The following is a 14095-nucleotide window of genomic DNA, read 5'->3' on the forward strand; positions in this document are numbered from 1 at the left end:
AGGCATGCACAGTAATGAGAAAGTTCTACTAATTCCATTTGGGATATAAGATAATGGAAGCATTGATTGGGGAACCACTCACTAGTGGTAAGAGCCGTGGATAGTCTAGAAGATGAGGATCCGGACCAGGAGCCTCTAAGCCGGAGTCTCCTGTGTGTGTTACTGTTGAGAGAATTCATCGGCGCTCTCTGCACATCTATATTCCTTCTGTCAGCTCCATATTTCATCTCTCCGAGGCTTCAGCTTACTAGAAATGTCATGAGACCTATAAGATAAATGCTCAGAAAGGTCCCCAGAAGGCAAAGCAGAGTCCATTGATCCAAAGAGGCTCATTCTTTTAAAGTTATTGCGATTGTTATGCACCCAGAGCAGCCAGCCAAATCTCCTCCCTCCTGTTAGGACGTCCCCGGGCACTCCCCACCCACAGTCCAAGACTAAGCCTCATTCCACCAGCTGTGGTCATTTCCTCTCAGAATGATGCTGCACTGATGCTCTCGAGTGAACCAGGGGAAGAAAAAAGATCGAAGTTGATGACTCGCATAAAGAGAACAGACTGTTCAAGAAAATATATGTATCTCTATCTTAAAACTCTGAATTGCAGAGCGAAATGCTGCCCAGCAGGGTAGGATGCTCAAGAAAGCAGGGCGGGTGTGAGGATTAGGATGAAGATGACATGGCGGGTGTTTGGGGGTGGGATGAGGTGGGGAGATGCATTTCCACCCGGGCTGGAAACCCAGCCCCCTCGCTGACTGCTAGCCCTCCCTGGTCCAGTCACTCAGGTCCTACAACTAGCGTCCCTGTCTGTAAGTGTGAGTAATAATTCCCACCTCGTGGGGTTCGCGAGTGTCTGTGTTGTTTTGAAATGCCTTTTTTTGTGTGTGGGGAGAGGGAGTTGGTGGAGACTGACTCTCAGGCGCTCTTGTAGAAATATGATAGAGAGAGGGGTAAACATCAGCAAAATTTCCTCCAGCAAATGAGGAACTTTCAGCTTGTCCAAAATATCCAGCCAGCTATCCAATGAGCTGCTGATCACTTAATGATCTAATTAACTACTCAGTGTTTTAGGTCTGTGAGACATCTTGGAGCCCTGTGTTATTTTGCCTTGACCGGTTCTAATGGTGCATTAAGCAGACATTTACCGGGATCTAACGTGCACAGGCGCCGTCATGGGTCCTCAGACCATGTTGTCTGAAGAGAGAGAGTTTTGCTCTAAGGAAGTAGACTCCTTGTGCCCTGTGTTCTAGTTCCTCCCCCAACAAAACCACATGCATGAAAAATATCTTCCCAGAGTCCGTGGTTGGATTTTTAATTTTGTTCATGGTCTTTAGATTTCTAAAAATTGATTAACATGAAATTTCAGAAGCTTTAAATATAACTGGTGAGAGCAAATATATATATACATATATGTATAAGCTTCTTTCTTCATTTATTTGATTGCAGTATTTGATTATTTCTTTGAAATGGGGATTTCCTTCCTCCCTCTAGGGCTTCTTTTTCTTGATTTGTTCTGGGAGATGCTTATTCTGTTGTGCGTCTTAAACCTAAAGGAGATTGAAGTGACACGTAAGTTCCCAATCCACAGAGGATTTTCTCTTTTTTTCTTATTTATTTGTTTTTTAAATTTTATTTATTTATTTTTTTTTTGAGGAAGATTAGCCCTGAGCTAACAGCTGCCATCAATCCTCCTTTTATTTTTTTTTGCTGAGGAGGACTGGCCCTGAGCTAACATCTGCTGCCAATCCTCCTCTTTTTGCTGAGGAAGACTGGCCCTGAGCTAATATCTGTGCCCATCTTCCTCTACTTTATATGTGGCACGCCTGCCACAGCATGGCTTGACAAGCGGTGAGTAGGTCCACACCTGGGATCTGAACTGGCAAACCCTGGGCCTCCGAGGCCGAAGGTGCAAATTTAACTGCTACGCCACTGGGCTGGCCCTCAGGATTTTCTTCTTTCCATTGTCTAGTCTGATTTGGGCTTCCCACAAAATTCCTACCTCTCATCTCCTCCTGTGCCCTCCATTTTCCTTATTGGTTGTTTTTGTTCATTGCTTGTCTTCTGTTTACCAAACTCTTCTGCTTTTCCCATGGAAAAGCACTGCCCCTGGTCATTGTCCCCGTCCCTTCTGGGCATTGTTCCAGAAGTTCTCCTCATGCGTTTATTCACTGATGGCGGCCACCTCGTCATGACTTTGGATGCCTCTTAGCATCCTTGGTTCACCCCGCTTATAGCTGGAGTGAACACCTAGTGTTTTTCTGTGGATTAAACAATATTTATGAAGCAACGGGCATAGTCCTTGGTACATTTGGTGCCCAGTAGATATTAGTCCTTTATATCATCTTTATATAACATGTTTCTGTGCAGCCCGCTTTCAGCATCAAAGAGGCCAAACAGAATTCCAAGTCAAGTTGGACATAGTGCCTGAGAGGGCGTTCTCCCGGACGCTCTGGAGTGGGGAGAAGAGACCTAAGTCACTGAGAGCAGTGACTGGGGCATCAGTCTCTTTTCCCGGATTCTCCCTCTGGCTCTGGCTCTTAATAGCTTTGTGGTCTTGAGAAAGGTACTTAATCGCTCTGTGCCTCAGTTTCCCTGTCTGTCGGTTTTGAGAGTAACTGCTCTACAGGATTCCCGTGACGATTAAATGGGATAATTTATGTAGAGCACTTTGCAAAGTGACTGACACACAGTAAGCGCTCAATATGTGTTCACTCATCATCCAACAAGCAGGCTGATGGCATTCTTGTTGAAAATTTTGGTTAAAAGGGAGTTATCGTTTTTTTACCATAGGCAAATCAACATTTTTTTCCCAAGGAAATAGAAGAATGCAAGAAAACGTGCCTGCCATGAAAACTAAGAGTAAGTATTTAGCTCAATTAATTAAAAATATTTAGGGGCCCGTCCAACGACCAGCGGTCTTATGCTCTGCTTTGGAGGCCCGGGGTTTGCCAGTTCGGATCCCAGGTGTGGACCTGCACACTGCTTGTCAAGCCATGCTGTGGTGGCATCCCATGTATAAAGTAGAGAAAGATGGGTGCAGACATTAGCTCAGGGCCAGTCTTCCTCAGCAAAAAGAGGAGGACTGGCAGCAGATGTTAGCTCAGGGCTGGTCTTCCTTGGAAAAAAATAGAAGAATTTACCTGAAATATGCAAGTGGTAGGCTTCTGGAAAAGTAAAAGTGTCTTAGTCAATATCCCTTTCCTTAAGCAGTTTCCCATTTATTTGGGGGAAATTAGGCATTTAGACGAAAATATGAGAAACAATACCAAGCAGAATAGGAAGAGGACCAAATTGTTGGCTTTATGGTGTTGTACTACCACGTAAATGCAGGAGCAGTAACGGCTTCTGGATACAAGTTTTTTGCTATGTGGATTTTTCTGTTTCCTTTCTCTCTGTGTTTTTCTGTCAAGTGATAATTTGGGGATCAAACTGACAGTCTTCTCCAAGAATCTCAAAGTTATGATGTAACGTCCAAGCTAAAGGGCATGTGATATTCTAGGACAGTGTTTCTCTCTCTCTCTCTCTCTTTTTTTGAGGAAGACTGGCCCTGAGCTAACATCTGTGCCCCTCTTCCTCTATTTTATATGCGGGCTGCCTGCCACAGCATGGCTTGATAAGCAGTGCATGGGTCTGCACCTGGGATCCGAACCGGTGAACCTTGGGCCACCAAAGCAGAATGTGCGAACTTAACCACTGTGCCACTGAGCTGGTCCCGGTGTTTCTCTTTTTAACTTTTAATTATGAAAATCTTCAAATGTGTACAAAATAGAATAGAAAAATGAATTCCTGTATATCCACCGCACAGAGCCAACCATTATCAAGGTTGTGTCTCATTTGCCTCACCGTCCACTCACGCTTCTCCTCTTTGCGGAAGTATTTTGAAACAAATCTTCCCCAGCATCATGTCACCTCAATCTTACGTACTTTAGGAGGCACCTTGTCGTGTAAGAGGGTCCCTAACGCCACATGATGCAAATATATCATAGACTGTCCTGGGGGGAAATTGGCAAGTAGAGAAGTAGCAGAGGCCTGGCTAAATTTCCCACTCTCAGTTTTCCATGGCACGAGCCACGCATTGATGCTCAGCGCACACCGTGGCCAAGGCTGCAGCAGGGAGGGGCCCAGCTGGATGTGCTACAGAGAGAGCACGCTGAGAGAGAGGACAGGGCCCGCCCCCAACTTGTGCTTCCTAGGGGGCTACGGGTGAGCCTAAGAGGAGGTGGGGACCACCTCATTTCTTTACAAAATAAGAAATATCTCAAGAAATCTCTAGGCCCAGGACTAATGCAAGAGAGTGCACACCAGGGCCAGGGACTAGCCATACTTGGCGGGAATGCCAACATAAGCCCACAGCCCAGCTGTTTCACTGCTAATGGGCCCAGGCTAGCTGAGCCAAGCTAGTTACGCCACCAACACGGGGAAAGAAATGAGTCTCCTGGGCCATCCAGGTTTGCTTCTCATTATCTCTTTAAAAATTAGGACAGGGGCCGGCTCCGTGGCCCAGTGGTTAAGTTCGTGCGCTCTGCTGCGGCGGCCCAGGGTTCGGATCCTGGGCGCAGACATGGCATCGCTCGTCAGGCCACGTTGAGGGGGCGTCCCCCATCCCACAACTAGAAGGACCTGCAACTAAGATATACAACTATGTACAGGGGGGGTTTGGGGAAATAAAGCAGGGAAAAAAAAAAAAAAAAGATTAGCAACAGTTGCTAGCCCAGGTGCCAATCTTTAAAAAAAAAAAGAAAAATTAGGACATTTTCTTGGAGAACCACAATGTGCTAATTACACCCAACACAAATAGTAATTATTCTTGGTGTCACCTTGGTATCATCTACTACCGAGTCCATGATCAATTCCTCAAATTAGGAGTTTTTTAAAACTGAGAGGTGCAACTCATTTCTGGGGCAAGAAATCCATTCAGTGCATCAACATTGGGATTAAAAGAGAGAGAGAGGGGCCGGCTCCGTGGCCCTGTGGTTAAGTTTCAGGGGTTCAGGGTTTCACCGGTTCAGATCCTGGGCACGGACATGGCACCACTCATCAAGCCATGCTGAGGTGGCATCCCACTTGCCACAACTAGAAGGACATAGAACTAAAATATACAACTGTGTACCCGGGGGCTTTGGGGAGAAGAAGAAGAAGAAGAAAAAAAAGAGGGAGAGTATAGGGGCTGGCCTTGCGCAGCAGTTAAGTGCACACATTCTGCTTTGGTGGCCCAGGGTTCACTGGTTTGGATCCCGGGTGTGCACATGGCACAGCTTGGCAAGCCATGCTGTGGTAGGCGTCCTACATACAAAGTAGAGGAAGATGGGCACAGATGTGAGCTCTGGGCCAGTCTTCCTCAGCAAAAAGAGAAGGATTGGCAGCAGATGTTAGCTCAAGGCTAATCTTCCTCAAAAAACAAAGAGGGAGAGTACAAAATATCAGAGTTCATCACAAATACTAAGGGTATTTTTTTCAAAATATTGTTTCAGTTATATGTAAATGTCATATATAAATTATAAATAAGTCATATATATATGGGCTTGAGAAACATCCTTCTAGGGGACTTTCATACCAGTCCTCTGTTCTTACTATGCTGCATCCCGTCTTAACAACTAATACTTTAATTCAATCATTTAGCACAGCGAAAGGATACCGACCTTTATCCGAAGGCACTTGATACTGGGAATTCTAAAACAAAATAAATTATTCCTTCATTAAATTAATAGTTGGTAAAGTAGTAATGCGTAGGTATCAAGCAGGCCCAATTATAGCACACGCAGCATCAATCATGAAGAATCCTGACACTGTTAACAAGCCAGCCTCTTCTGCTTGGTTCACCTGGAAAATCATCTCAAGTGGTCCTGGGCTGTAGCCGTTCAAGCTGACGGGCTGAGGAATGGTATCCAGGATGGTATGGAAGGTTCGGATCAGGGGTTCAATGCCCACCCTAATTTGGGATTCCCACACACTGAGATCTCAGCATAGTTCTGTACCCAGAAAGAATCCAGTTCACGGTGAGATGTGAGCATCAATGATGTTAAGAAGTTGCCTATAGTTTATTGTGGAATCCCAAAATGAGGGGAAGCTCGCTGCCCTCATGTCCTGGGGCTGCCAAACAAAGATCCAGAAACTGTGTGGCTTAACACCACAGAAACTCAGGCTTCCACAGTCTGGAGGCCAGAAGTCTGAACTCAAGGTGTCTGCAGAGCCGTGCTCCCGCCCAAGGCTCTTGAGGAGAACCCTTGCTTGCCTCTGCCTGCTCTGGTGGCCTTGGGCGTTCCTTGGCTCGTGTCAACACCACTGCAATCTCTTTCTCCCTCTTCAGAGGCCTTCTTCCTTGTCTGTGTCTGTCTCTCCGTGTCCTTTCCTTTTCTCATAAGGACATTGTCATTGGATTTGGGCCACCCTATCCATATGAGCTCATCTCAATCCCTAACTAATTATGTCAGCTAAGAGCCTATTTTCAAATAGGTCACTTTCTGAGGTTCTGGATGGATATGAATTTGAGAGGGGGACATTATTCAACCCACTACCGTCACAGATGGAAAATTCTAGGTGATAATAAAGGCTTTGAGCATTGATTCAATGGTTGTCTCAAATGACCACTCTGGGCTGTCTCACCAATGAGAAAATCTGATTTAATTAGTTTGGGATGAGGCCTGGGCATCAGTATTTTTAAAGCTCTCCAGATGATTCTAATATGTAGCCAGGGTTGAGAATCGCTGGGTCATATGATTTTTTGAGGTGCCTTTCAGTAGGGTTTGGGGATCTAAGATCTTTTCCTGTATGTTAGCACTGAGTTAAGAGTCTCCTGTCTGTGTTTCTTAGACTTCTGTAAAGTAGAATGTCTTCAATCTCTTTCACCCGTCTCTCCATCTACGTATGACATGGGACAAGAGACTCAGAAGCCAGCTAGAACACTCAAAAATTATAAGCGAAGAAAAATAAAAATAATGGTGAAAGAATAATTCATTTTTCTTCAGACTGGCTTTCACTCTGAAAGGCTTGTCAGACTGAACTGCGTTCATAAAACCATCCTCGAATTTCCGTTAACATCTTTTTGCCAAGTCACTAATACCCACCGTGGTATTTATGAAACAGTGGGAACCTATTTCGGGGTGACAACTTTCTCTGCTTCTGAGTGTGTAAAAACCCTAAAGTCCATGGAGAAAAAAATCCTCAAGCCGTTTGAAAAATAAGTGCAACATATTCATTCGCAAAATGTTCTTTTAAATGTAGAATTTATAGCTAATCTCCTTGTTTAGACAAATGTCAATGTTGTTAAAGATTATTATCACTCAGGAGACTTCTGGATTTTTGTTGAGGCTCTTAATTACACCAGGTTTAATCCACTTTAATGCCAGATGTCTAGATTAAAAGTTAAGCATATAGACAATAATCTTTTTATCTGGTGTGGTGCCTCCGAAGGTTAGTGCTATTTTAAATGGCTGCACGTGACCTAGTTTGGTCCAATGAAAGGAAAGTTTGGGTGTGATACCTGTTTTAAAGTGCAGAAACTACAGCGGCGACATCAGGTGCGTGCCAGAATTAGCCACAAGGCAAGTTTGTTCTTGGAGCTCCAGCTCCTCTGGTCATGCTCTCCTGGCTATAGAATGTCTCTCTGCATGTGGATTACGAGGGTTTTCACAGACATTGTAAGTTTTCCCAATATTGCAAGAAAAGATATTGGTAAGCAACAAAGGAAAGGCTGCCTACACCCGCTAACATACCCTGAGTCTGAAAAAGCGCGTTTGGATTCAACCGATAAAGGTTCAGTGGTTCTGTAAATTGGCTATAGGGCTTCATAAAACCTGGGAAACACAGACGTATTTTTATGTTAGCTTTTCAAACAATCTGTGTGCCTCCAAGACTTTCTCCATTTTCTTTATTTGCCATTCGTGTTCATATTATGTTTAGACCTCAATGACCAGCTTCTGCTGATATTATCACTGTTGTAAAAATTCCTGGTCATGAAGACTAAAACGCTGTCTTCCCTCGTGATAGCTTCCGTCTGGGCTTACTGCAGACTGAACCGGCACGTGAAGTACTGTCCACTCCCAGCATGCTCCTTGCTGCCTCCATCCCGTTGCGACCATCAGGGAGCAGCTAGGTGCTATTCACTGACCAGCTCTGCCCTTGGAGCACCTTCTCCAAACAGAAGAGTCTCATTTAACGTTGAACTTGACTTCAAGTTTTCATCTCTCAGTGGTGAAATCAGGAGTCATTGTGCAGTTAATCTTTCTTAGGATGGCATTGCTAATTTAATCATCTTGGAGCGGGGTGGGCGTAGGGACTATAGACACTCCAGTAGATAGTACTGATATATCTTCGTTTACTCAACAACCTTCCACTAGACATCACCAAACCCCTGAAAGTAAGAAAAATTTCATTTGATCCACTGTTCAGATGTACAAATTGAGGAAGACCATATGAACCAACAATTTGTTCAGGGTTGCGTAACTGCTAAATGGTGGCCCAAAGAACGGTGATCGCTTTTATCGAAGGAGCAAGGAGAAAATATATTCACTTTAGGATGCAAGTTAGCTCCTAAAATAAGTCCAAGGACTTGAATCTCCTCAGCCTCTGCAGCTAAGTTTGGAGAAAATACTTTACCTTAATAGATATCAGGATACAGCAGGACGGAAATAGAACATTCAGAACTAAAGGAAACGCTGGCTTTAGAATTCAGGCTGTGCACAAGAAAAATTACTTTCTTGTCATCTTCGCCATTTTAATTGGTATTGCTGGTTGCTATATAAATTCAGTTCATGGCCAAGGGTACTGGAGATATTAGTTCTTGCTTGCTCTTTTTTTAAACACTGAGAACCATGCCATGTCTGTGTTTATATGGGATTTTGGACATGACCGCAATTTTGCTCAAGCAACCAGAGAAAGATTTGAAATTCTTTGACTCCAGGGAAAAGAGCAAAGAAAGTAGGGCCAGGGCATCCTCTGTTGGACTTCACTTGAGAACTGAGGGAAATGGAGCTCCCGCAGGTCTGAGCAGTTCTGTGTAGTGACCCCTCCCCAACCAGGTACTTCAAAATGAACAATCCTGGTGTGTCGCAGACTCGGCAGAATCATCAAGATATTTTTCAACCAACCAACCTACCAACCAACCTACCAACCAACCCAAACCCTTCTGTTCTCTGCCATTGGCAGAATCATCACAGATGATAATCACCATCAGTAGCATCATGTGAAACCAAAACACAATAACCTAACATTTAAGTGGAGAATGACCAGCTGGACAGACTCCTTGTTGACTGATTGACTAGATTCTCCATGAAGTCAAACATGGGAAATGGTCACTGGTGGATCAGCATGAGTCTCAAGGGTTAGTGGAATTACCAACGAGTGGAGATGGGGCAATGCATTCATCTATTGCTTTCCTTTTGTTAATAAGTTCATGGGATTTTATACTACATATTTATATTATATATAATATATTTCGATTTTTGTCTTGAAGTATGGAGCTGTGAGGGGAAGTAGAACCAAGTAGGATGCTTAGCTGAAGTCAAGTGGGGGCTGCAGGAAACCCTAAAGCAGAGTGGGAGGTGGGAAGGGCTAACCTCAAGTTAGAAACTAGGCCAAGAAAGAGGAAGGAAGGTGAGAGTCAAGAGATCAATCAAGTCGCAAATGCTCTTCATACCTAAAGACCAGAGTATAGTCAGAACAAATTCCAGAACAAAGGCTCAGGTTGATAGGTCTTGGAAAGCAATGAGGGGGTGGCATAGGGCTCCTTCAGTAAACATAAGCCCCAAAGGGGAGTATACATACTTGAAAGCATAGAGATGTAGGGGAATGTGGACCTTTCTGGATTAATTTTATAGGGTTTGGGAAAAGAGTGAAATGACAGTCTTCTGCAAGACCTGACTTCCTGAATTAGAGGGTTGTCCAGGGGTAACTATATCCAAAGTCTACTTGGATAGATTGCCTAGCTTCAGGAGGCGGTGGCTAGTTCCCTGGCCACTGCAGCCACATATCATGGGACATGGTCAGCCGGGCTGTGCCTTTACCAAGGGCCCCTTTGAACCACTTCCCGGTAGACAGATTGGATTAAACATTCAAGAACACGTCCCTTAGACCAGGATTGGGGTTTGAGAGGCCCCAGTCAATAACACACCTCTTCCTCACTTGAGTTCTAAGCAATTGAGAAATAAGACCGAAGAGGATGGCAGATGCAAGTCCTATGTGTTCCCGTTGTATGGGGAAAGTGAACTATACTGGAGAAAGTGGCTCCTCTCTGTGGGTAGGTGGGTTTCCTAACATTGACCCTGCTTGAGTAGATTTACCCATCTTATCATGGCCTCTGGGATTCCTGTGACTCTCCCATGGCGGAAGGGTGTGCTCTCTGCAGGTGGCTTCCTCCCAAGAGAAGGAGCTGGGGAAGGACGTGTCCGGTTTGTCTTTCCAGACTCACCTTACAGACTATTACCCTCCTTCTCCGAGAATGAGGGAGGAGATAGAGGGGGCCCAGAGCGCTGCATGGATGGTGCCCCCTCTGCACAGAAAGGGGAGGGACAGGGGAAGAAGCCCTCCCTCCACCAGCAGCCAGAAATCACCTGTCTTTCAAAATTGAGAAAAAAGTATAATTTAACGCTCCGTTCTCTAGAGGTGACCCACTGAAAGCTTACCTGGAAGCTCACTGTCTCCCTTGAAGAATTGGAAGGAGCACATAGGTGATACTAGATTATTCTAATCTATAAACTCTGGAATATTGCTACTTGGAAGTTGAGGTCTTTAGACCAAGTTATAGGGGCAGTTTGTGTGATATTGGCAGAATATCCCCAGATATTTCTTGTGGGTTGTGCTTGTGTTCATTGTTGATATTTTATTTGTATAATGCCACCTATAGAACTGTTTTTCGGTGCCAAAGACCCCAGAAGAATATATAGGAAGGTGTCGAGAGATCTACGAATTTCATGAAATGATTCGCAAAGTTTTGCATGTTGTTGTTCTGCGGGGGGAGAATGTCCATCGCTCTCTTCTGATTCTTAAATGACCTAAAGTGTAAATGCAGAGCAGAAACACCGTGGAGTAGAGGAGAAAACAAAACCATGTGAGAGTGAGGCGATGACGTGATGTCTGCCAGGAAAGGTGTTCTAGATGAGCCGAGGGTGAGCTCCAGAGCCCTCTAGACCTGCACAGGTAACCCAGAGGGATATTTCTACAGGGCGTCTGACGGCATTTAGATATACGTTTGTGTTATGTTCCGCTGGTTGTGTGCACACATCTTTTAAAAGTGAGATTCCAGTACCTGACTCCTTCATTTGTCCCAAGAATTTCTCTAATTAATTTTCCGTGATTATCTTGTCCAGATAGTCATTTTGAAGCAAGAAATTGGGCCTTTCTGGGCTACGTGCTGTGGCCTTTGGTGTTTAACAACAAATGTGATTCAAGGACTGGAGTCTGAAGTCAAGTGAAAAGAGACTGGAAATTCACAATTACCCTCCTTCCAAGATTGCGGGGGTGTCAGTGGGAAACCCCATCACCTGGTGGGCTCTTGGGAGAATCCTCATGACCACAGCAGTTGCCATCTTTCACTCATTCAGTGTTTGCCAGTCGAGGTCCAAGGAAATGCTTCTTTGGTGATCCTGAAAAATTTCTGTCCTGCCTTTCTTGCTCTCACTCTCTTTTTCTTTTTCACTCTTTTTCTTTCTCTATGTTTCTTCAATTCTATCTCTTTGTCTTTCTCCCCGCTCCCTCTCACACAGAAGATTCAGTTCTGTCTTCCTTGCAATGCATGGCTTCTCTTCTTTCTTCTCTTCCCTTCCTTTCTCTTCTCTTCTTTCTCTTTTCTTCCCTTCTTGGGTGAAGTGAGGGGCCTCGGGGTGATTCCAACAACAGAGAATCTGACAAGAAGCAAGTAAGCAGGAGAGAATATTTATCTGGCAAGTTTCTTAACTTCCTTTTGTCTCAATTTCCTGGTCTGAAAATAGGATGATGATGGTACCTACATGATGGACTGGGTGATGACTAAGTGTGATCATACGTATGATGTGCTAAGGACGGGGCTTGGCACATAGTAAGCAGGACGTAGGTGTCTTAGTCAGCTCGAGCTGCCATAACAGAATACACAGACTGGGTGGCTTAGACTACAGACATTTAGTTCTCACAGTTCCAGAGTCTGGAAGTCCAAGACCAAGACGCTGGCAGATTCATCTCCTTGTGAGAGCTCACTCCCTGATTTATAGTCGGCTGTCTTCTCTCTGTGTCCTTACATGGTGAACAGAGAGAGCTCTCTGGTGTCCCTTCTTATAAGGGCACTAATCCCATCATGGGGGCCCCATCCCCATGACCTCATCTGAACCTACTTACTTCTGAGAGTCCCCCCTCCACATACCATCACACAGGGGCTAGGGCTTCAATACACAAATGTGGAGGGGTGCAAACATTCCATCTATAACAATAACAATTGGCGTTGTGGTTATTTTTATTCAGATCCCTAGTCTGTGTCAGGCACTGCTCTGGGTACTGAGGACATACCAAGGAACAAGATAGACACACTCCCTGCCCTCCTGGAGTTTATAAACTGTTGCACGTGTGTGTGTGTTGGAGGAGTTTAATTGACACTTGGACCAAGGGGAACATTTTCATCAACGGCAACTTAGGAAAGGCCACTTCTTCTCCTCTTCTTTCTTCTTGTGGAAGAAATGCCAAAGGCCTTTGAGGAGCAGCCTTCCTGGGAGCTCTGTGAGCTGTGGCACTGCCATGCCCTACACCTGGGGACACTCTGATAGAAACATCCCAAGGGAAGTGTTCAGCAGGCTGACCTTCGGGGCCTGGGAAAGAGCCAGTGGGAGCCACAGATGTGGCTAGTTGTGACCTGTCACTTGCTGAGCCACGTAGTACCATGTTGGTGCATAAGCCTCCTGACTCCTTTTTGGACTGATTCTGCCAGAGTGCGTATGTGACCAGTCCAGCCAGAGACTCCCAGAACTCATAATGCCACCATTTATCAAGAGTCATCTATGTGACAGCTACTCAGTTTGGTTCTGTGCACATAGATCTCAGTTAGTTTTCATAATAACCCCACGAGGTAGGTATTGTTGTTGACATTTTGTAGACGTGGGAACTGGGAATGTGAGGAGTCAACTGGCTGTTCCCAGTTCACACTGGTAATGAATGGGGACGATGGTTTCCAAACCTGGGTCTCACTGACTTGACTCCTGTGAGCTTCCCAGTGTACTGCGCTGAAGTTTTTAAGAATATTTTAAACAACCAGCTCTGTAGGAAAATTCACTTCTGGGCAGAATCCCCCCCCTGACACTGCGTGCTCACGTGTGCCAAGGCTGCTTGGATGATAGTCTAGTTAGAATGACAATTGGCAGGAAGGAGCTGAGAGTCTTCCAAACGACAAGTGTAATCATTGTGGGAGAATCTTTGCTAAGACACAGAAGCACACAAAGCCCTAAAGTGTGTGCATGCATGTACACACACACACACACAGAGATACACATGAACATACACATACAGAGCCTTGCAGAGTCAGAAAACACTGATTTGATTACTAGATGGTTTCTGGGGATGTGTCAACAGACAATTGTTGGAAGTGGAAGAAAGAAGACAGTCAGGAGGCCCCTGGACATATGGTTGCTGACACCAGTGTTGGCCCTTGTTGGGTGGGTACAGACCCCAAATCAACAGAGCTGACACGTTAAAGGGCTTTCACGTTTCCAGGGTCGGCTCCTGTGGCTCCCTCGTGGTCTGACTCTGAGCTTCGTTGGTACCTGCTGAAGCCCCTCTCCTTTCCAGTGGGTGCAGCTGATTCCTGGATTCTCTGAGGGCTTAAACTCCTCCCAGAGCAACCTCCATGGAGGGAGGGTGAGCGGACTCCACGGAGAAAGTCCCTAAGCCTAGATCGTATGTGCTTCTCACGTTTCCTTAAGTCGCACTTAAGTACACAGGCAACTGTACTGGGTTGCATAGTGTCCCCCAAATTCATGTCCACCTGAAACCTCATATTGTGACCCTATTTGGAAATAAGGCCTTTGCAGATGTAATTAGCTAAGTGCAGATGAGGTAATACTGGATTAGAGAGGGCTCTAAGCACGGAATGGTGTCCCTAGGAGAAGAGAAGAGACACAGAGGGGAACGTCATGTGAAGACAAAGGCA

The 14095-nt window shown here is 45.2% G+C and overlaps 1 long non-coding RNA gene across 1 annotated transcript in view; it reads right to left on the reverse strand.

Annotated features, from left to right (window-relative positions):
* Positions 1-7792: 7792 nt before the first annotated feature.
* Positions 7793-14095, reverse strand: part of LOC102148726 (uncharacterized) — a 43396-nt gene continuing 37093 nt past the window's right edge. Inside the window, exon 6 of the long non-coding RNA XR_011433870.1 lies at positions 7793-8344. This is a non-coding gene — a long non-coding RNA (uncharacterized lncRNA). The remainder of the gene's footprint in view (positions 8345-14095) is intronic.

The sequence above is a fragment of the Equus caballus genome, chromosome 29, assembly GCF_041296265.1.
Source record: "Equus caballus isolate H_3958 breed thoroughbred chromosome 29, TB-T2T, whole genome shotgun sequence".
NCBI classification, from domain to species: domain Eukaryota; kingdom Metazoa; phylum Chordata; class Mammalia; order Perissodactyla; family Equidae; genus Equus; species Equus caballus.